At 39.7% G+C, this 23,519-nt stretch overlaps 1 long non-coding RNA gene and 1 other non-coding gene across 3 annotated transcripts; both read right to left on the minus strand.

Annotated features, from left to right (window-relative positions):
* Positions 1-11,988: 11,988 nt before the first annotated feature.
* Positions 11,989-22,683, minus strand: LOC126932731 (uncharacterized). 2 transcript variants are annotated; one of them, XR_007718294.1, is made up of 5 exons: positions 22,199-22,683; positions 19,643-19,713; positions 14,409-14,578; positions 13,118-13,162; positions 11,989-12,122 (listed from the first exon to the last, which is right to left on the minus strand). It is a non-coding gene; the product is annotated as an uncharacterized LOC126932731 (long non-coding RNA). The 2 variants fall into 2 exon arrangements; XR_007718293.1 differs by lacking the exon at positions 11,989-12,122 and having other exon boundaries at positions 12,431-13,162.
* On the minus strand, positions 20,827-20,933 carry LOC126933219 (U6 spliceosomal RNA). The gene has a single exon (XR_007718466.1). It is a non-coding gene; the product is annotated as a U6 spliceosomal RNA (small nuclear RNA).
* Positions 22,684-23,519: the final 836 nt, after the last annotated feature.

Below are 23,519 nucleotides of genomic sequence, written 5' to 3' on the forward strand. Positions count from 1 at the left end.
ACCCTAACATCACAATTAAAAGAACTAGAGAAGCAACAGCAAACACATTCAAAAGCTAGCAGAAGGCAAGAAATAACTAAGATCAGAGCAGAACTGAAGGAGATAGAGACACAAAAAACCCTCCAAAAAATCAATGAATCCAGAAGCTGGTTTTTTGAAAAGATCAACAAAATTGATAAACCACTAGCAAGACTAATAAAGAAGAAAAGAGAGAAGAATCAAATAGAGGCAATAAAAAATGATAAAGGGGATATCACCACCAACCCCACAGAAATACAAACTACCATCAGAGAATACTATAAACACCTCTATGCTAATAAACTAGAAAACCTAGAAGAAATGGATAATTTCCTGGACACTTACACTCTCCCAAGACTAAACAAGGAAGAAGTCAAATCCCTGAATAGACCAATAGGAGGCTCTGAAATTGAGACAATAATTAAGAGCTTACCAACCAAAAAAAGTCCAGGACCAGACAGATTCACAGCCTAATTCTACCAGAGGTACAAGGAGGAGTTGGTACCATTCCTTCTGAAACTATTCCAATCAATAGAAAAAGAGGGAATCCTCCCTAACTCATTTTACAAGGCCAACATCGTCCTGATACCAAAGCCTGACAGAGATACAATTAAAAAAAGAGGATTTTAGAACAATATCCCTGATGAACATCGATGAAAAAACCCTCAATAAAATACTGGCAAACCAAATCCAGTAGCACATCAAAAAGCTTATCCACTATGATCAAGCGGGCTTCATCCCTGGGATGCAAGGCTGGTTCAACATATGCAAATCAATAAATGTAATCCAGCATATAAACAGAACCAAAGACAAAAACCACATGATTATCTCAATAGATGCAGAAAAGGCCTTTGACAAAATTCAACAGCCCTTCATGCTAAAAACTCTCAATAAATTCGGTATTGATGGAATGTATCTCAAAATAATAAGAGTTATTTATGACAAACCCACAGCCAATATCATACTGAATGGGCAAAAACTGGAAGCATTCCCTTTGAAAACTGGCACAAGACAGGGGTGCCCTCTCTCACCACTCCTATTCAACATAGTGTTGGAAGTTCTGGCTAGGGCAGTCAGGCAAGAGAAAGAAATAAAGGGTATTCAGTTAGGAAAAGAAGAAGTCAAATTGTCCCTGTTTGGAGATGACATGATTGTATATTTAGAAAACCCTATCGTCTCAGCCCAAAATCTCCTTAAGCTGATAAGAAACTTCAGCAAAGTCTCAGGATACAAAATCAATGTGCAAAAATCACAAGCATTCTTATACACCAGTAACAGACAAACAGAGAACCAAATCATGAATGAACTCCCATTCACAATAGCTTCAAAGAGAATAAAATACCTAGGATCCAACTTACAAGGATGTAAACGACTTCTTCAAGAAGAACTACAAACCACTGCTCAGTGAAATAAAAGAGGACACAAACAAATGGAAGAACATACCATGCTCATGGATAGGAAGAATCAATATTGTGAAATGGCCATACTGCCCAGGGTAATTTATAGATTCAATGCCATCCCCATTAAGCTACTAATGAGTTTCTTCACAGAATTGGAAAAAAACTGCTTTAAAGTTCATATGGAACCAAAAAAAGACCCCGTATTGCCAAGACAATCCTAAGTCAAAAGAACAAAGCTGGAGGCATCACGCTACCTGACTTCAAACTATACTACAAGGCTACAGTAACCAAAACAGCATGGTACTGGTACCAAAGCAGAGATATAGACCAATGGAACAGAACAGAGCCCTCAGAAATAATACCACACATCTATAGCCATCTGATCTTTGACAAACCTGAGAAAAACAAGAAATGGGGAAAGGATTCCCTATTTAATAAATGGTGCTGGGAAAATTGGCTAGCCATAAGTAGAAAGCTGAAACTGGATCCTTTCCTTATATGAAAATTAATTCAAGATGGATTAGAGACTTAAATGTTAGACCTAATACCATAAAAACGCTAGAAGAAAATCTAGTTAATACCATTCAGGATATAGGCATGGGCAAGGACTTCATGTCTAAGACACCAAAAGCAACGGCAACAAAAGCCAAAATTGACAAATGGGATCTGATTAAACTCAAGAGCTTCTACACAGTCAAAGAAACTACCATCAGAGTGAACAGGCAACCTACAGAATGGGAGAAAATTTTTGCAATCTACTCATCTGACAAAGGGCTAATATCCAGAACCTATGAAGAACTCAAGCAAATTTACAAGAAAAAAACAACCGCATCAAAAAGTGGGCGAAGGATATGAACAGACACTTCTCAAAGGAAGACATTTATGCAGCCAACTGACATATGAAAAAATGCTCATCATCACTCGCCATCAGAGAAATGCAAATCAAAACCACAATGAGATACTATCTCACAACAGTTAGAATGGCAATCATTAAAAAATCAGGAAACAACAGGTACTGGAGAGGATGTGGAGAAATAGGAACACTTTTACACTGTTGGTGGGACTGTAAACTAGCTCAACCATTGTGGAAAACAGTGTGGCGATTCCTGAAGGATCTAGAACTAGAAATACTATTCGACCCAGCCATCCCTTTACTGGGAATATACCGAAAGGATTATAAGTCATGCTGCTATAAAGACACATGCACATGTATGTTTATTGCGGCACTATTCACAATAGCAAAGACTTGGAATCAACCCAGATGTCCGTCAGTGACAGACTGGATTAAGAAAATGTGGCACATAGACACCATGGAATACTATGCAGCCATAAAAAAGGATGAGTTCGTGTCCTTTGTGGGGACATGGATGCAGCTGGAAACCATCATTCTCAGCAAACTATTGCAAGAACAGAAAACCAAATACCGCATGTTCTCACTCATAGGTGGGAATTGAATAATGACATCACTTGGACACAGGAAGGGTAGCATCACATACCAGGTCCTATTGTGGGGAGGCGGGAGGGGGGAGGGATAGCATTAGGAGATATACCTAATGTAAATGACGAATTAATGGGTGCAGCCCACCAACATGGCACATGTATACATATGTAACAAACCTGCACATTGTGCACATGTACCCTAGAATTTAAAGTATAATAATAATAAAAAAAAGGATGAGTTCATGTCCTTTGTAGGGACATGGATGCAGCTGGCAACCATCATTCTCAGCAAACTATCGCAAGAACAGAAAACCAAATACCACATGTTCTCACTCATAGGTGGGAATTGAACAATGAGATCACTTGGACACAGGAAGGGGAGCATCACACACTGGGTCCTATTGTGGGGAGGGGGTAGGGGATAGGGATAGCATTAGGAGATATACCTAATGTAAATGACGAGTTAATGTGTGCAGCACACCAACATGGCACATGTGTACACATGTAAGAAACCTGCACGTTGTGCACATGTACCCTAGAACTTAAAGTATAATAAATAAATATATATATATTCTTAGGTTTAGAGAGAAAACTTATTAACTATTAATTAAATCATATAAGTAAATGTATTCAAATCCTCTATTCATAATTATTATTATTTAATTGATCTGAGAAAAAAATGACTAGTATATGAAAATCACTAAATTTTTTTTGTTATTTTCTTACAGTTCTAAGTTTTTGCTTTATATATTTTCAATCTGTATTAGACCATCATATTCTTATTGGGAAAGATGTCTTTTCTCAATGATTCTTTATATTGTATCAGATTCCTATGGTCTTAATATTTTTCACTTAAAAAAAAAATCACAAGATTATGCAAATGAATCTTCATATTCATTACCTCAATGAAATATAATACTAGTTTCAATGTCTTTTTTTCCAAAAGCCTAATTTTCAAGTGAAAGCTTTAGATCTTTGAAAGTAATAGAATTAAAGATAAAGATGGAAAGATAAATAATTCATTTCAGCAGTTTTCTGAGAAATACCACATTTTCCAAAATATATATATTTTATAAGAAATGGTTTCTCTTTAGGCTATTAGAATATCAATCTTCTACAATAGGCCAATTTTCAAAGCACTAGGCCTACGTTCACTTAATCAGTCTCATGAAGCAAAACCTGAATTAAGATATTCCATTTAATTTAGTCCACATATTTATCAAGCAAAGAAACTATCAAACAAATACTCTTTCTTGCCGAAGTTGTTGGGATTTCCACGGTGCTTAATGTGTATTTTTTTAAATTGTGAGATCAAACAACACACATCTTGAGCCATTGTATATGTTACCTGGGTAAAAAAACTAAATTAATCTTTTCAAATATCTAATGGAATCCCAGGCATAGTGATTTATTAAAATATTAAATTAAATATTTAAGAGAAAATTAATCACTAATAATGAAATGAGTTGATTTTCTAAGAAAAGCAAGTATGTAATTAAGGAATCATTAGCAGACTCAAAACCATTACAACATTTAAAAGCAATCAACATTACAATTCTTAGGGTGTGTTTTAAATTCCTCATAACCTAAACATATACATTCATTAATTATTCACTTGCCATGATCAACAATGAAAGATGAGTTAGAAAAACCAGAGGCTTTAATTCAAAAATGACAATCTTTGGTACTGCAGCAAGGAAATAACTAGCTGGTGAAATTAATGACTCCATCTGGCTTTATCTCGGCAATGTTCTGATATACATGCAATGAACAACTTCACATTGTTTGATGTTGTTAATTCTTTACAGCCATCTCTATGGCTGGTCATAATACACAAGGTCAATCAGAAATGATCATATTATGAAACGTAAATCACTTCACATGCCTTATCTGGAAAATGTGCTTGTACTTACTTGCACCATCTCAAGTTCCAAGAGCCAAAAATATATACATGCTCATGAAGGAGAATTTCCTTTCTGATTTTAGAACAGTCTGAAAATGGGGTGAAAAAATTAAAAAGAAGGGGGAGCTTACAAATAACAAAAATGTATATCCCAAATGAAAATTAGAATTTCTATGAAACTAGTAGCAGTAACAATAGTAGACAAAAGAATGTAGATGTTAAGAAGATGTCTACAAGGGAAGCACAAGACTCCAAAGGCTCTTGCTACTAAAACATAGACTCAAGGTTTACCATCTGTAATATTCTGCTGCCAAGTACATCTATGCCACTCGTACTGTCTAAAATGAGGATATGTATTAAGAAATCACCAAAAAGGACTGCATAGCAGAAACTTTTCTGATATCAAGGGATCAGCCTAACTACAATTATATACAGGTGCCAATTTCCTCTGGAGTAAACTAGCACACTGGGCCTCATGTACCAGTTAGATAATCCAAACCAGCCTTTATTGCATAACTTATCTAAAATATTGGACTCTACATTTTGGCTCTGCAGAACTGAGAGAAGAAATGTATAAATAGGATAGTGATATTGCCTTTGTCTATGGGAATTCTTGAGTCTAATAAAAAAAGTCTGGGAAAAATCTAACTCCATGATTACACTTGGGCACATAGGTGATTAATATGAATGAAGTAACAACCATAAATATAATCATAACCACAAGAACAACAGTAATTCAAATTTTCTCACTTCACAGATGTTCTTAGAATGCTTTATTGGTATCATGCAGGTGCTGTCCCCAAGCCTCAGGTGTCATTCCATAATCTCAGTTGATGCAAAGGCAAACACCACACTCTCCTCTGTTCAATGTCTGCCATCCCTGTCTTTTTGGCCTCTGACTCTTCCCTCTACTACTACCTGTGCACTTGAGATCTTCACTGACATAGCTGGGCTCTGTATTTATTGATAAGAATATCTCCTTTCTCTTAGACTAGGCATGACCAAAAGGTTAATCTGGGTTCAAAGATCAATGACAATGACCACTCAGTTTTCATTCAAGATCAATTTTATTTATTGTACAAACAAACATGGGTTACATTCCAGACAAACAGATATAAGTGAGTAGACTTATGCCCTGGTGCCTCCTTGGCTCTTCACAGGATGCAAAACAAACCTGCCAGCAGGAAGTGGCAGTTTGCAGAGGTGGCAGAGGTGGCTGGTTGTTCTTTGAGCTGGCTTGGACTTGTCTGGCATGCACAGGCCCTGGCACAGCAAAACATTCAGGGAGTAAGAGTGTTGCACAAAAGATTTTACCAACTTTGTCACATTAAGCAGCATTCAAGGATTTGCTGACCACCACTTAAGCAAATTTTGTGTTATGCCATAGCAGTGAACTTACTTGTTCTATTTCTAAACAAAACATTGGGTTCACACACAGGCCTGGACAAAGCTTCCCACTTCTGGACTATTTACTGATCTTCTTATTCTCAAAGAAAGCAAGATGAATGATGCGCCATACCATGGCTATGGCGTGTGACTCTTCTAGACCTGGATAGTGTCCCAATATTTAACTGATTTTGAGGGGGAGTGAAAATATGCCATCAGTTCTTCTTTCTATCATCCCCATCACTACCATACACATAATGACATAATCATGTCACAGTATGTCCTCAGAATCACTATTTCTAGCTGAGTGTATACTAAGGCTTTATATCTAGGTCAGTTCATTGTACCTCTGTCTCCTCTACACCCTCCTTCACCATGCCTACCTTGAGGAATTCAGCAAGTGATCATTCACACAAGCTAAAGGATTTTAGCTTTCTCTGCCATAAAGATTATTGCTAAAATACATACCATACAACAAACCAACCCATTTCCCACAAATCTTATTGTCTAACTTCTCGCAGAATACATAATGACTTTTTTTGTGTCTCTTCCTTCCGTGTTTCTCTTTCCTAACTGAACTTTGTTCTTTATCCAGGCCTTCTTCCAATCCTGACACATTTTAAAACCTTTAGCATTTCTGCCTATAATATTTGGGTGTTCTTCTTTTCCTATCTTTACTTAATAAGTCCCACACAAATATTTTCCCCATAATCACAATGTTTTCTTTTCCCTTTGCTCAAGAACTGAGTTATGAGCTCCAAATGAGGTCTGAAAAGATTTGGATAAACTCTACATTGGCTAAGTTTTAGTCATTTGCACTGCTAATAAAGATGACAATTCAACATGCTGAAGACAACTTCCTCCCTCATAAAGGGGCTAACACAGAGGGCAATACTGTTCATGCTTCTGATTCTTGATCACAAGAATTGCTTTAGGCAATTACAATAATGTCTCCTCTGACACATATTATTATTCAAGTGAGACAGAGAAAGAATATGTCCTATGTCACACAGCCAGGTGGTGACAGCTGACGTAGCATCAGCACACTGTGTTCCCTCCAATTTCTTCATTCATCTCTAGGTGGCAGTAAATCTGGTCCTGAATACTGACTTTGACACTCTGCTTTCTCCATATCCTTCCTGTCACTTCCTTTGAGACTACTTCAGATTCTTCCCTTAGCTTCTATTTCTCCATTTGTAAAATTGGGTTGATGAGGATATCTTCCTTCAGTAGCTTTGACAATAAAAATGGGATCATCACGCATCCTCCTTAGCCCCATGAGTAAGCTCCCAGTAAGTGAGGTTGCCATCATTATTGTATATTTAAGATGATCTACCTATTTGAAAAACCCTAGTCACAGAGCCTCAGTTGCTTTTCTTTTTGGGTGAATGATCACTTGCTGAATTCATCAAGCAAGCTCTTTAACATTTACCTTCTTTTATTATGCTGGAGCATTTCTAATGTAGGAGGCTTTTGTGGCTTCTCACTATGACTGCTTTGTTTGTTCAAAACTTATACAGGCTGAGTATCCTTTATCTGAAATGCTTGGGTCAGAAGTGTTTTGGGTTTCAACTGTTTTCAGATTTTGGAATATTTGCTTATATGTAATGAGATATCTTGGGAATGGGACCCACGTCTAAACACAAAATTCATTTACGTTTCATACACACTTAGCCATATACATGTAACCTGAAGGTAATCTTTAAACAATATTTTAAATACTTTTATGCATGAAACTAAGTTTTGAATGTGTTTTGACTGTGACCCATCACATGAGATAAGATGTGTGGAATTTTCCACTTGTGGCGTCATGTCAGCACTCAGAACATTTTGGATTTTGGAGAATTTCAGATTTTGGATTTTCAGAGTAGGTGTGTTCAATTTGTATATATGGGTCAGATTCAGTCGTCTCCTTTAATCCTTGGCTGAAGGAAGCACTAAAGACTTTGGGGCCTCAATCTCCCATATGCAGTGACACTCTCAAAGCCATTGACTCAGCTTCTCACCTGAGTTTCCTTCCAGTGAGCCACAGATAGAAGTCATAGATGATGGCAGGGGCCTGGTGGCTGATGGCATTCCAGTACTGGGTTGTGAAGTTGCTGGTGGTGAAATCAGCATATGGCCTCCTAAAAGCTCTCTCAAATGGAATTGGAATTTCAAAGGTTGGCAAGACCTGGAATCCTGGGGAAAAAAAGAGAGAGAGTGCTAGAGGAGAATAGGAGAATATAAACCATCATAGTGGAAGGTATTTGTAATGGGTCACAGCAATAAAGACAAAGGATTTGCTGTGTAGAGTCAAGAATCAATTTCTGAGAACAATATAAAGATTTTTATGCTAAGCAAGTGGTTATCTGCAAAATGAAACAATGTGAATGGGTTAAGAATTGGATCCTTTATTTGAAACATCTACTCTAAAACAAATTCCTGGGGAAACGCATGTAGTCAATATAAGGGGGTACTGTTCAGAAAAAACATAAATCTGCATTTAATTCTAAGGTTATCTAGTCTATTCTGAAAGCCCCAAGGCAGAGGCTAGAAACTTTATTTCCCTGGCTGGACCATTACTTTCAGAACCATTTAGAAAGTTTCTTAACATTTTATTTCAATCTTTATTAAAAGTTTAACTAAAAAATTCTAAAGGCAATATTTTCTTGTGTTAGTTTACTTTCAATATTTCTCTGGGAATATGTCAGACTCAGTTGTCCACTCTGCTATCCAGGGTTTTATTCATAATAGTGTTTTTCTTTTTATAGAGTAAGCTTAATTAAGAACTTTTTACATACATTTGTGAATTCAGTAGTTCTTTCGAAAAGATACTCATTTGAATTCAATTTTATTTAAGGTATGTAGGTTTTTGCAAAGCATATGCCTAAGCTCATTATTTAATTATGATGTCAGTTATTACAGTAATATGATTATTGACCTACTTTAAAAATGCCAGCTAAAAATCTATCTGAAAAATGTAGCTCCTCTTCAGAGAAGATTCTCAAGAATCATCTGGTCCATAGGGATTTATACTTTAAAAAGATGGTGGTAAATTAAAAAGTTATGTACAGGTTGATAGCATAAGAGATTCTGATCTCCACACTGACATTCTGATCTATATATCCATATACTTGTTCAACATTTCCAACTGGAGGTGTAATAGACATTCACATTTAACAGCTCTAAAATGGGCCTCCTGATATACCCACTACTAATGACCCCCTTCCCAATGCGTACACAAACTTGCTGTTTCACCAATCTTCTACCTCTGACCAAATGGTAATTCAATTTGTTTAGTTCAGCCAAAATCTTTGGGGTTATCCTTGATTCTTCTCTTTAACAACACACACACAATTGAACAAAATCTATCAGCTCTCTGTTTGAAAAATACCCAGAATCATAATTTCCACCTGCTATCTCTCTGATCAAAACCACTACTGTAGCCTGGAATGTTGCAATACTGTCTGAAGTGGTCTCTGCCACTACCCCTGTATCCCCAGTCGGACCTCCATGTAGCCGCCAGAGTGATTCTTCTAAAATGTAACTCAGGGTATATTACAGGAACTTCTCCATTCAGAGCGCTTCAATGGAATCTCTTCTCATTTAGAGGCAAAGCCATGGTCTGCAAGGCCTTGCACTCTCTGCATCCTCTCTCTCTGCCCACCACTCTGACTTCATCTCTTACCGCTCTCCCTCTCAGTGCTTCTGCTGCAGCCATACTGGCCTCCTTGCTGTCCTTGAATATGATTAAAGAACTTTAGCACTTACTGTTTCTTCAACTTGGAATATTTCATCCACATGTCCTTCTGATTTGCCCTCTCATTTATTTCAGGTCTCTACTAAGAAGACACCTTATCGGAGAGACTTTCTTTGGCCATCACATATCAAATAGCAGCCTTCCCACAACACTATTTACTTCTTTAATCTCCTTTATTTTTCTGCACTCAACCATATCTGATGTATATTTCTCCTAAGATTTAAATACCAGAACGAAATTTTGTGTGCATTGTTTGAACTTATACAGTACCTTAAAGAGTGGCTGACTCAGTGACTAATAAACATTTTTTGACTAAATGAATGAATAAATATCTCAGCAACATACAATTACTTTCCTTTTCCTAAATCTGTGTCAATCCTTCCTTTAGTCATTTCAAATATATTTATTTAGCATTTAACACTTGCCAGGCACTGTGGTAGATGCTGAGGTAAAAAAAATTACATATGACATATTCCTTGTCTTTAAAGAATTGGCAATCTGGTGGGAGATGTGGACAATTCATGATTACAATACTTTGCCTGAGTATTCTGCTAGAGGCCAGTACAATAAGTACTCTCCTTGTAAGACATTATTGAAAAGGCGTTGCTGGCACATGTGTACCCATGTAACAAACCTGCACGTTGTGCACATGTACCCTAGAACTTAAAGTATAGTAATAATAATAAAAGAAAAGGCCTTGCCTATATTCACTGGTTTGTATTTGAAAAATTTGCTCCAGTATTGGTAGTTCTCTTTCTTGTATTCATTAAGAATTTTTGATGTATACCTGCTTTCTATACACACACGTAAACTCGTATGTGTTTTATAATAATGAATTTAATAATCTTTGAAGATATTATTTTTACTGCCTCCTCAATTCACTGCACTAATTCATGCAATTATAAACTGCAGAAAGGAGGAAATACCTCCATCTTGCGATAAACAAAGCAAAATCCTTGGCAGAACCATGCCCCCCTGCCCGCGCCCCGACCAGCCCACCAGGGCAGCCACTCACCGGTGTCCGTCTTCCCAGCTCCTGGCCATGTGGCCAAGTGAATCCATCCTGCAGTCCGTCTCCACTTTCGCCAGCCCGTACCGTGAGCACCGCCTGCAGGAGGGCTGACCCCGCGCAAGGGGCACCCACCACTACCTCAACACGTGGCGTGCGGGACTTCATTCGGTCCACAGGGCTGGACGGCCTGGGGCCGAGGACACCCCGAAGCCCCCGCGACCCCGCCGTCTGCGTCCTGCTACCCAAACACTGCACGCAGCTGCCCTATGGCGCCCCCGTGAATGGCCTGGTGTGGGTCCCAGCTGCTGCGACCGGAGCTGGACCCGCCGCGGATGGCCCGCCGGTTTCTTTTCTTTTTGATGGAACCTTGCTCTGTGGCCCAGGCTGGAGTGCAGTGGCGTGATCTCCGCTCACTGCAAGCTCCGCCTCCCGGGTTCCCGCCATTCTCCTGCCTCAGCCTCCCGAGTAGCTGGGACTACAGGCGCCGCCACCACGCCCGGCTAGAGAGAGAGAGTGTGTGTGTGTGTGTTTACGGTGTGTGCGTGTGTGTGTTTCTTTTTTTACGGTTTCACCGCGTTAGCCAGTGTGTGTGTGTGTTTACGGTGTGTGTGTGTGTTTACGGTGTGTGCGTGTGTGTGTGTGTTTTTTTTTTACGGTTTCACCGCGTTAGCCAGGATGGTCTCGATCTCCCGACCCCGTGATCCGCCCGCCTCGGCCTCCCAAAGTGCTAGGATTACAGGCCTGAGCCACCGCGCCCGGCCTGCTAAACCGATTTCTACTGGCGCTGCCGAGCCGCCTGGTCAAGGCCCAGCTCCCTGAAGCGGACAGCGGCGGCCAGGGCAGTGCACCCAGGTTCACCCATGGACCTCGCGGCCTCAAACACGAGGGCGCCCCGGGCCGGCGGCTTCATGCATGCGAAGTCCCGGGTCCCCCCCGCCGCCCCCGACACCCGCCCCTCAGCCCCTACTGGCCTGCGCCCCTCCTGCCCACTGCCCTAACGTGGCGCTGGCTTAGGACACCCAACCCGGCCTTCAGGAGGCGCCCCCCCCCCCACAGCTCCCCAACCCCCACCCCCGCCCGTCTTCGGTAGCTTCAACGCCGCTGCCACAGCCCTGGGCCTAGGCCTGGCACCCCCAGTCGCTCGCGGTCTCCTCGTGGTGGCGCCGGCGTCCCCGCTGGAGCTGCTGGAGGCCAAGCCCAAGCGTGGCGGCCGCTCCTGGCCTGGAAAAGGCACCACCATGTATGCCTGTGCGGCTAGGGCAAGCCCCACAGCAAGAAATCTCACCCGAAGGCACATCCGCGCAGCACACAAGTGACAAGCCAGACCACTGCCACTGTGATGGATGCAGCGGGAAGCTGCTCACTCAGACAAGCTATGGCTCCACCACCCCAAGCACAGGGGCCACTGGCCATTTCAGGGCCACTGGTGCCACCGCGCCTTCTCGCGCTCCGGCCACCTTGCCCTGTACAGGAAGCGGCACATGCAGCCCAGACGCCCCCGCCCACCTGCGCAAGGCCCCCTCCCAAACTGTGACCGGTATTTATTGCACCCAGAGAAGCGGGCAGGGCACAATGTGGCTACAGAGGGTCTGAAGACGACGCCACCGCCCCAGCCCCCATCTGTGACTGAAGGCCAGGTGGGAAAAGACCACTATTCGCCTTGACGAGTTCTGTTTCTCAAAATGGTGCAATAATTAAGTGGCATCTTCCCTCCCACCCCACCAGGTCATAAGGTTTGATGTCCTATGAGAAATAAGGGCCTTAATTGGTACTGTCTGCGACATTTTTTATAATATTGTACAAAACTGTGACAAATATTGCATTACTGTATATAGAGCGGCAGGTGGGCATTTTTTGGGCTACTTGCTTCATTTTTATAAGACTTTTGCTGGTTTTATTTTTAAGTTTAAAAAAGTTTTTTTTTTTTTTTAAAAAAAGAAAAAAGAAAAATCCTTAATTCTCAAAGACTTTTCAAAATAGGACTCTTAAATAGTAATTGATAGCGCTTTATCTGTTTTCCTGATAAAAAATTCTAAAAGAATAAAAATAATTTCATCCTGCCTTCATATTATAACCAGAATAGTTGAAATAATATGCTTCAATTGATAGTAAAGTAGCATTTACGTTTTTGGATCAATGAAGCTAAGCCAGCACTAAGAATTCTGTTACTATTCTTCCACTACATTTCAGAGTTATTTCTTCATCCCTATACATACCGCAATAATGAGTCGGCTAGGTCCATTTAAATTATCAACCCAACCCTAAAAGAAAGAAGATTTCCATTGGTTACACATTTTAGAAAATTGTTATCTTGGAACATCTGCAGTCTAATCTCAATAAATTTCAAACAAGGGCACTGAGACCCCAGCTAATAGAACTATCTAATTCAGTATTATTAAGATCCCAAAGATCAATGGCAAAGCATTGGCTATTTTCTGCACTTTGTCCAATAATTAAAATTTGGCCAGGATTGTTGTTCATAGCAGGAGCCATGAATGGTTTTGCAGCGTTTTGTGACATCTTAAGGGCTACGGTGGACCTTGTCCTTATATCATGATCTGCTAAGCAATTCACCAGCCATACTTCTCCACCTCAGTCCTGATTTTAGCCTCCTTAGGAGAACATTGAAAACATGATTGGTAATAATGTGTGTTGACTTCCTTAAAGATGTTACAGGAAAGATTATGCTTAAGAGTAGTTAGAGGGAAATGTCTTTTTGAGTTTGTTTCCTAAGCCCCAAGCCATTCAGCTTACCTTATTATGTCTCTTTACCTTACAGTATAAAAGTCGAAATGTGTATAATGGGAGACAAGAGATATGGGAGGAGAAGATGAAGGGACTAATATTAACTGAGCCTTTTCAGTAGGGACCCGCCTTTTACTAGAGTCTGAGCACTCCTCTCCTCATACATTGTCTCATTAAACCAACTCTCCAAAGTAGTATCTGTCCTGTTTTATGGAAAGAACAACTCAAAAATGTCGCATTGCCAGTAAGTGGTGGAGCTGGAATTTATCTGCCCCCAAAGCTTCACAGACCTGCTTTGAAGAAGACTTTGTATAATTCAAAGTACTTTCAGAAGGACACAGCAGTATACTGAGGTTAAAAAAAATTACTATTCCCAAACTGAGATCCTTCTGTGAGCTTTGTAACTCTTGTTTACCCTGGCAGTTAGTTGCAATACTATCAAGTTGGCCATCAAGAACATTCTGGTCTGTTTAAGCTATAGTGGGAAAGCCAAGATATAAAAACATCACCCATGGGAATTTTGAGACTAGAGTAGTTAGAAGCTAATTTAAGATCTCCATCCAACTCTAAGATAGTCAGGGTAACTGCCAGAAGAGCCTCATGATCCCAAAGTGGGATTTTGCCCTAGTATAATGGGTTCATATTTGATTGGCTGCATTTAGCTATAAATCCTGAGGAGAAGAAGAAAGACATCAGAAAATAATTGGGCTAGAAAAACCTTAGTTTGAAAGCAAAACACAGAATCCAGGTAAGTGGGCTTACTGGGAAAGGCTTATGCCACGTTGCTCCCACAATGGAGGGCCTTATGATGGCGATGGTTAGGCTCCTGCTCTCCTGCTGCACCACCATTTCTCCCAAGGCCTTGGTGTAGGTGTAAGTATTGGGCCAATCTCTGATCCGCTTGGGTGTGATCTCGTCAATAACAGCGTTGTCTGTACATAAAAGGTAGTCAGAGTAAAATGAATTCTAGCAACATGTGTTAGACAATAGACCAAAAGGAAAATGTGAGACACAGTCAAACAAAACTTCCACCCTTTAGCCATGGTTCTGGAATTCAGAACAGTCACGATACCAAGTTTGAGTGTATACCTGCTTAAAGCATATATGAGCTCTTTTCACTGCTAAGCCCAATCTTATCAGTCAAATCCTGTGCCCTCCCATCCAGACAGGTAGGTAGACAGATGGATAGAATCAATAGCAATGCCACTTTATTACTACTACTAGCGTAGGGCTATTAGTACTACTTTATTAGTACTACTTTAGCGCTACTTTTACTTTACCAGTACTGATTACTCTGTAGTAGTACTAATTTGAGGTAATTACATACAACCTCATGTATTCAGTTAAAATGAACCACTTGGAACAGTTAAAAACTATTGTCTTTATAAAAATAGATTTAAGATAACATTTTATTTTATTTCATAAATTCAGGGTTTAGTCTTTCATGAAATAGTTACTTAGGAAATAATTATCCAAAACTTCAACAAACCACCTGGGGAGACACCTGATGTGATTCACTCACAAATTCATCCACCCAACAGAAATGAACAAAACCATCAGAAACACAACTTTAAAATACAGTAGAAACGTATAAGGTGACACGGTATGTTGTTCTCCACTTTCTAACAGTGAAGCAGTAAATGTAATGAAAAGAAAATTTAGTTTTCCTGCACTTAGCTACTCTGACTCTAAGGATAGCAACAGGCAGGACCCAGGAAAGGTCGTGGTGACCCTGTCTGGGAAGCCAGAGCGCACAGGTATGGGCTCCACACATCCCAGAGCAAGGTTAAGAAAACAAATTCCTTTCCCGTCTCCCCTTCCCCTCAGCATTTACTCATAGCTATTTTTATAAATGCATATATTTTGCAAGTTCCTGTTTTCTTTCAAAGCAGCTGCAAGGTCACAGGCTATGCTGAGGTTGCAAAACTGTCACTATATGATTGCCTTTATTCTGCTTCTGGAAGCTTGCCTATATAAGCCAAGCCCTCCCTTTGTTCAGGGCTCAGCTTTTGGATGCAAATCTGCTGAGCTGATGTGCACCTAAATGAAATCCTCCTGTTTCACCCACAGGGTCTCTCCTGCCTCCTGTTTTTTGCAACAATAGTACCTTATAAATGATTTCCAAAATTACTACTGACTGACACCTTTATTAGTGTACAATGTCTTCCTAACATCTAAAATGTTTCCCTCCAGGATTCTGACAAATTTATTTTTTTCCTTTCTTTTTTTTTTTTTAAGCTGGGGTCTTACTCTGTCACCAGGCTGGAGTGCAGTGGTGCATTCTCAGCTCACTGCAACCTCCGACTCCCTGGTACAAGTGATTCTCCTGTCAAGCCGGGATTACAGGCACGCACCACCATACCCAGCTAATTTTCGTATGTGTAATAGAGATGGGGTTTCACCATTGGCCAGGATGGTCCTGATCTTCTGACCTTGTGATCTACCCGCTCCAGCCCCCCAAAATGCTGGGATTACAGGCATGAGCCACCACACTCAGCCTTCTTTTCATCTCTTAAAACAATGCTGTGTGAAGTCTTCCTTGATTCTGCATGTCTTTCCCCAAATAAACAGGTACGTCCCTCCCTGAGGCTGCCTTAGTACTTCAATGATTTTTCTACTGCATCTTTACCACCTGAACTGTGCATTATTCCTCCACGTGTCTGTCCCCTCTGCTCCAAGACTGCAGAGGACAATCCTGCACATCGTCTTACTCACATTTTACTCAGAAATTTCTTACTGAGTCCTGCTACATACATGCTAGGCATTAGGGTTTAAAAAGAATGAAAATAAGGCATGTCAGGGATGGCTTTTCTAGAACACATGCCTAACCAGAGACTGAAATATTGAGGCTAGCCAGATTAAAAGGGTAGAGGCAGGAAAGGGTGACAGCATGCCATGCAGCAGCAAGGGCAGGAGCGAGGCCTAAAAGAGGGAAAGGATTTGCCTGCAATAGAAGGATGAGTGAGCAGGGCATTACCAGCAGGTCATCAATGCCAGAGAAAGGGCACATAGGGAAAAGGGCTAAAGATGGAGAGTGGGGCAGAAGGCAGATTATGAAAGCCTCACATCCAGGTTAAATACTAGTGTACAACCTGGAAAGCTGGAAATTATCTGACATTTCTCTCTGTGCCCCAAACCTTTCTCATTCAATTATCACTAAATCATATTGACTATACCTCTTTGCTGCCTCTGCTTTATATTCCCACTACCATTGGGAACATAAACATTTATAAAATGGTTTTTATTTAAAAGAAAATGCCAACTATTAATGTGTTACATGAAAAAAATTAAGCAAAACAAATGAAAAAAGCATAACACCAAAAAAAAGGCCAACATATTAAAATGAGTAACTGAGATTCTGAACTTTATTTATTTCACAATGGATGGGTGAAAACCTTGTAATACATTGATACTAGTCCAAGGATGTGTGACAAGGAAACTATAGTTCACTACTGCAAAAGCTTCCTTTGTCTCCTGGTTTCTTTAGCTGGTTCCCTTCCATCAGTTCCAGCAAACTATAGGCCACAGGCCAATCTAATCTGCCTATGGCTTTGTAAATAAAGTTTTATAGGAGCTCAGTCATGCCTGTTTGTTTACATAGAATCATCATGGCTTTCACACTACAACAGCAAACAACAGCAGGGTAAGTAGATATGACAGAGACCACATAACCTCAAATATTACCCACCTGGTCCTTTACAGAAAAAGCTTGCTAACCCATTTTACACCATGACCAGAAGGCCTTAGTACTCAAATTTAATCTTGCGATTCCCCTGCTCAAATGTCTCCAATGAGCCTCTGCAGCAAACACTGTGGGCTCCCTCGCAATAGCCATGCCTTATTCTTTCTTGCAGAAGAAACACAAGTCTATTGGGATATTTATTATCCCAATACCCCTCCTCAGCCTCAGAAACAGAAATGTTTATTCTAAGCTAATCACATATTTGCCTTCCCAGTGCCTGGTTTGGGAATGAGCATGTGGTGTGACCCAGCCAATGAAATGTTACAGGAAGCCCCTTGCATGCTTCTAAGTTTTCTCCCTGTTTAAAAGACACATGTGAAGAAAAGCAGCTCTTGTGATGTTGTGCCGTGAGAACAAGATGTTTGGAGCTGCTGCGATTAGCCAACCCTGAAAGGAGACATGAATAAAACACTGCCAACAGCACAGCTGAAAGAGGAACAAGTGGGATACCTAAGATATCACCGAACAACCAAAACAACTCTGGTTCCTACTGTTTTAGCCACTGCTCATCAGTATTTGCAGTCCAAAGCATTCTATCTGGTAAATTTCCCATGGCCCACAGGATAAGCCCTACTCATTTCTACAGTATTAAAAAGTCTACCATAAATTTGCCTTAGCTAAGTATTCACCTCATTCCCAACCTCTGGTATCTCACACTTTTGGTACTAGCAAAAGTGAACTGCTCAGAAACCCTGCAAAGTTCACTCAAGCATCTTGTCTTTTGCACTTGCTGCTCTTCCTGCCAAACAGGCAATCTCGTTAGACGTTCCTTCTGGCAAACACACCAACTCGTTGCATGTTCCTTCTGCCAAACATTATTCTTCTTCTGCTTCTTTACCTAGAAATATTCTTCTCACTCTGTATGTTTACCTTAAATCACACCTGTTTTTTCCCCAAAACTTTTATTCCTCATCACATATGTCTGGCACATAATCAATATATAATAAATCATAATTATAAGCTTCCAGTGGGCATCTAGCACACAGTAAGCACCGAACAAAGTAGTAAAATAATAAAAACGACAATAACAAGCTCCTGTCTGTATTTTTGTTTGTGTTCTGTAGCATTACAAAAATGGTTAGTATCTAAAAGATATTTGATAGTTATTTGTTAAGTGGACAAGTGAAAACATAGATAGAAATGTGTTCTTTGAAAATTCTGTTGAAAAAGCACAGAAATGGAGACAGCTCTATCATGAGCACCTTAAAGATCAAAACTATATCTGTTCCATCTTTGTCTCCCGCAACTTATGAAACCTAACTTACAGAAGCTCTGTGATAAATAGATAGCTAAAGGTGTCCTCCTACAGTTTGGATTATACAATGTATCAGGTGTCCACAACCCAGTAGCATACTAGCATTTTTGTTATTGTGAAACATTTTTCTACTTTTATTATAATCTGCTGAGCCTAGAGTGGGGCAATTTGTATATTTATTATGGCAATCTTTTGGCAAATGATAGCGGAGCATCTTGTTCTAACAAAATTACTGTTATCATGACAATTAACCAGCAGGTAGAACACATCTTGTTCCAACAAAGTAAATGTATCTCTTTCCAACTTCAAACGAGGAGGAACGAAGTCAGTAACAGTAAAACCTTGTTGGGACAAGCGTATGTAACACGACTTGTGCTTCAGCATTCTTGTGATCAAAAATTCCTTACTTTCACTTTTTTATCTATGGTAGGACCACCCAGAGCAAGGGTCCACAACTCCCAGGCCACAGACTGGGACCCGTCCATGGACTATTATGAGCCACACCACACAGGAGGAGGTGAGCAGCAGGCAAGCCAGGGAAGCTTCGCCTGTGTTTATAGCCACATCCCAAGGCTCATATTACCGCCTGAACTCTGCCTCCAGTCAGACCAGTCAGAGAATTAGATACTCATTGGAGCATGAACCCTGTTGTGAACTGCCCGTCTGAGGGATCTACGCTGTGTGCTTCGTATGAAAATCTAATGCCTGATGATCTGTCACTGTCTCACTTTGCCCCCAGATGAGACCGTCTAGTTGCAGAAAAATAAGCTCAGAGCTTCCACGGATTCTACATGATGCTAAGTTGTATAATTATTTCATTATATATTACAATGTAATAATAATATAAAGTAGCACAATAAAGTCACATGATTGAATAATCCTGAAATCACTCCCACCTTCCCTCAGCCCATGGAAAGATTGTCTTCCACAAAACCAGTCCCTGGTGCCAAAAAGGTTGGGGACAACTGACCTAAAGTAATTCACTATCACAAGTCTTACCTGGATTGCTATTTTCAGAAGAGATTTTTAGTATCCGTTTTTCTTTATAGTCAGAAAATAACTGGCAAATTCTATGTATAAAATGCAATAAACCAAATTACTATTTTAATACTGATATAAAAAATACTTACCAAATGTAAAATTCTTAGAGTATTTCTAATATCATAATATCAGAAATTAACAGTATTATCCCATTCACTTATGAGTACATTCTACAAACTTCTCTTTAAGCTTCTAATTAAAGAAGAAAACAATGTAAGGTGAAATGCTCAGAAATCAAGGGCATGGTGACCCAGTAAATTAGCTTACATTATCATGACATAATAGAAAGTGTCCCAGCTCTGCATAAGTCCTAGCTCCATAATGAACAGCTATTTGTTCTTGGACAATTTGCTTCTCTTAGGCTCAATGCCTTCTTCAACAAAGTGAGGACTTTGCTGCCTTATTTCATATTTCACTAGGTTGTTATAAAGATTTAACAAGATATTTTTTAAATGCTCAGAGAAATAGTAAAGCAATGGAATAATCTGTTCCTAAACTTTATGACTAAAATTATCTTGGAATCCCAAATAAAATCCAATGTGTATTTTGTTCGTAGGTTCTAATATGCAAATGTAGTTTTCAGAAAATGTTATTAAGTCCTAATTTTGCTTTTCAGTTGTCCTACTCCTTATGGCTTATAATTCAGGGCATCTCAACTATGTCATAGTTCGTAACTAAATTTATTCATAAATATCTCATTAAAGTAGCTAATGTGATTGTCCACTATTATGGAGTTGACCAATCACACCAAGGGCAGAAAAACAATGGATGTTAAGACCTGGCTTGGACCAATGATCCTTCTCTACAGACTCCAACTCTGAGCCAGATGTTTGTTAGGATAATGCTTTATATTGATGTTCAATGCCAGCTGGCAGGGGAGACCAAAACTCTTTTATTTTTTTTAGTTTCCATGAAGAAGTTGCAAGTTGACATTTTCTAGTTTTCGACATACATGCTAACAATATAATTTTGCACCGAACATGTTATTCAGCTCTAAGTCATCTCATAGACCATCTTACATGACTATTTTTGCAGCACAAATCACAATTTCAGTATTTTGGTGGCACCCATCTTTTGCTTTGCTTCACAGTGTTTCCTTACAGCTAGTCAGCAAATAGTCAAATGACCTTCCAGTGACTGCATAGAACATGGAATGCTTCAAAAATTTGTGCTGCCTCCTTATGCAGAAGCCATGCTAATTTTCTCTGTATTGTTCTAATTTTAGGATATGTGCCACCGAAGCAAGCACAAAGCCCTACTTTTACACATGATTAGTGATGAGTCATGGATGAGGCTTGGCTCTGTTAAGTCCAACTAACCATTGAAGAGATTCTGAGAATTCTCTTCAACGGCTTCCTGTGAGGTAGAATTTGAAAATATTTTAAAATCTTGAGCTAGAGATAGAAGTAGCTTGGACGATTTTCATTATCATGTAAAACAGATCACTCAAGGGCCAACCACAACCGGGAGCCCCTGCTCGGGGAAGGTTCATATAGGACTTTCTCCTGCCTAAGGTTCTATACAGGATATAAAGTTGCCTCACAGCACAGATCTGGTAGCAAAGAAGAAGAAACAAACACTGATCTCTTTCTCCCACGTTATTTGAACCCCTCTGACCCTTCAGAACAAGCCCACCTGATATCTGCTAGAGAAAAGACCAACAACTGCCTCAAAGGATCTCTGACCGTGAAGGTCTCAGCTAATTCTTGGCTAAGATGTGGGTTCCACATTAGGTTCTGAATATGGGGGGAAGGGTCAACCTGCTCACTTTGTGTGTGGATAAAGTCAGGATGCCCAGCGGCCAGAGCAGGGTGCTGGTGCTTTGGGAACAATGGCTGAGCATATAAGCATAGGTATGGGAACTAAAATACGCTGTAACTTCAAAGTCACCGTATGAATTGCCAGGAAGGCTTGAGGGATCTGAATCAGTAAGGGCATCTTGGTGTCAAAGGTCAACCATTACCAGGCAGCAGGACCAGTTTGAGTGGCAACAATGCAGCGACAGAAACAATGGAAACAACAGAATGACTGGAATGTCCTTTTTTTCCTCCTCCTTCTGACTTGATAAAAGGGACTGTCTTCCTTGGATTTAGTGAACCCCTTCGGTTCTTGAAAAATTCATGGAGTATGTAGGAGACAGTCCCCAGAAGACAGTACAAGACTTTCTGCTAAACTGGACATTTCAAGACCCAAATAACTAATCAGAAAAATCAAAGATGTGACACCATTTTTTATCCCATGCATAGGTGTTATACTTGGATGAAATGAACAATGTTGGGATCTCTAAGGATAAAGGTCTTAAAAGTCCTGAGATAAAGAATCCTCCACCCACTGGTACTTCTAACTTGTCTTGCTTTTTTTCTGATTTCTGGCTGATGCAGGGGACTAACTCACTGCCATTCTAAAACTACCTGAACCGAACTATGACATCTCACCTGATCCATAAGATGCAATTGTTACAATTATTTTAAACCTCAATTTAGCATTAACTCGCCTTTTAATGTAAACACTTACATATTATGATGACTAGAAACAGCATACTCTCTGGCCGTCTGTCCAGACAGATCTTGAGAAGATACATCAATATTTTGCTCAAGTAGAAGGCTGACTAGACTTGCTGATCCACAACATACAGCAAGTATGAGAGCAGTTCTAAAATGACAGAGATAATTTCTCCCTTAAGAACTGCAATAAAGTTATTTTTAAAGCTAATTTGATATATTTTACCAATTTAACATCTTGTCTCTCCGTGCAGAATTAAACATTTACACGCACCAAAAGACATAGCATCTTGGGTGCTCAAGTGTTCATCTTTGTAAAATACCACCAAGGTTAAAAGGAAGGGACAAAAAGGAAACCTCTTATCTCACTGGGGCATTGCATAGTAGAAGCTACTAATTTAAAGTCCTTTGATGGGCAAGAAACAATGTTAGGACCACTTATCTGAAGTGGACAAAGATTTAAGTGAAGATTTCATCACAGCTTCCCTAGACTGATACGCTGTAATAGAAAATAGCTAGAGGGTAACATAAACAAGAGCTCTCTGCATGCTGAAAGCAGTAATAATAATAATAGTAAGAAGAGTAGTCACAGGAGTGTCAGTTAATGATGCCAATAAGCATGTACTAGGCACTGAATTAAGTGCCATATATATCTCTCTTACTTATGCACAGTCAACTTTGAAGCATATATTCTCCTACTTTTCATATATGACAACATATTTGGTGGTAAGTAACATTCCCAAGGTCACACACCTAGCAGGTAAGAAAGCTAGGAATTAAATTCAGTCTTGTGTGAATCCAAAGCCTAGCTCTTTTCTCTTTATCACCCACCTACAGCTTGCCTTCATGAAAGGAAAAGTGTATCCACTTAAAACTATCTTCACTCCCTCTTTCCATACCAATTAAAAATAAAAACATCAAAATACACTGGAAATAAAAAAGGAAGAAAGCTGTTGAACCCACAGTATGTGGGAATAGCAATTAATTGTCATGTAGGGATAAGCTAACATTAATATTCTTCAAAGAAAGCAACTTAAAGCAGAGTCATTGAAAAGACAAAAGAATTTTCAACCCCTACTTATGTTTAATATAGCATATTTAGTGGAAAAGCATGTAAGACACAGAGGTTAAAAACTGGTAGAAAGGGTTAAGAAGTTCAATACTGAGTCATAAAGTAAACTGAAAGTTAAAGTTCACACTTCATAAAATTAATACGAAATCCCTCTAGCTAACATAAGATCATGTAACCAAAACATCATACAACAAAGAACATCAGTCAATACAATAAGAGAAGATGAATCCTACAAAAACTGTTCTTTATGTTGCTCAGTCCA

Source organism: Macaca thibetana, chromosome 12 (assembly GCF_024542745.1).
Source record: "Macaca thibetana thibetana isolate TM-01 chromosome 12, ASM2454274v1, whole genome shotgun sequence".
NCBI lineage: Eukaryota > Metazoa > Chordata > Mammalia > Primates > Cercopithecidae > Macaca > Macaca thibetana.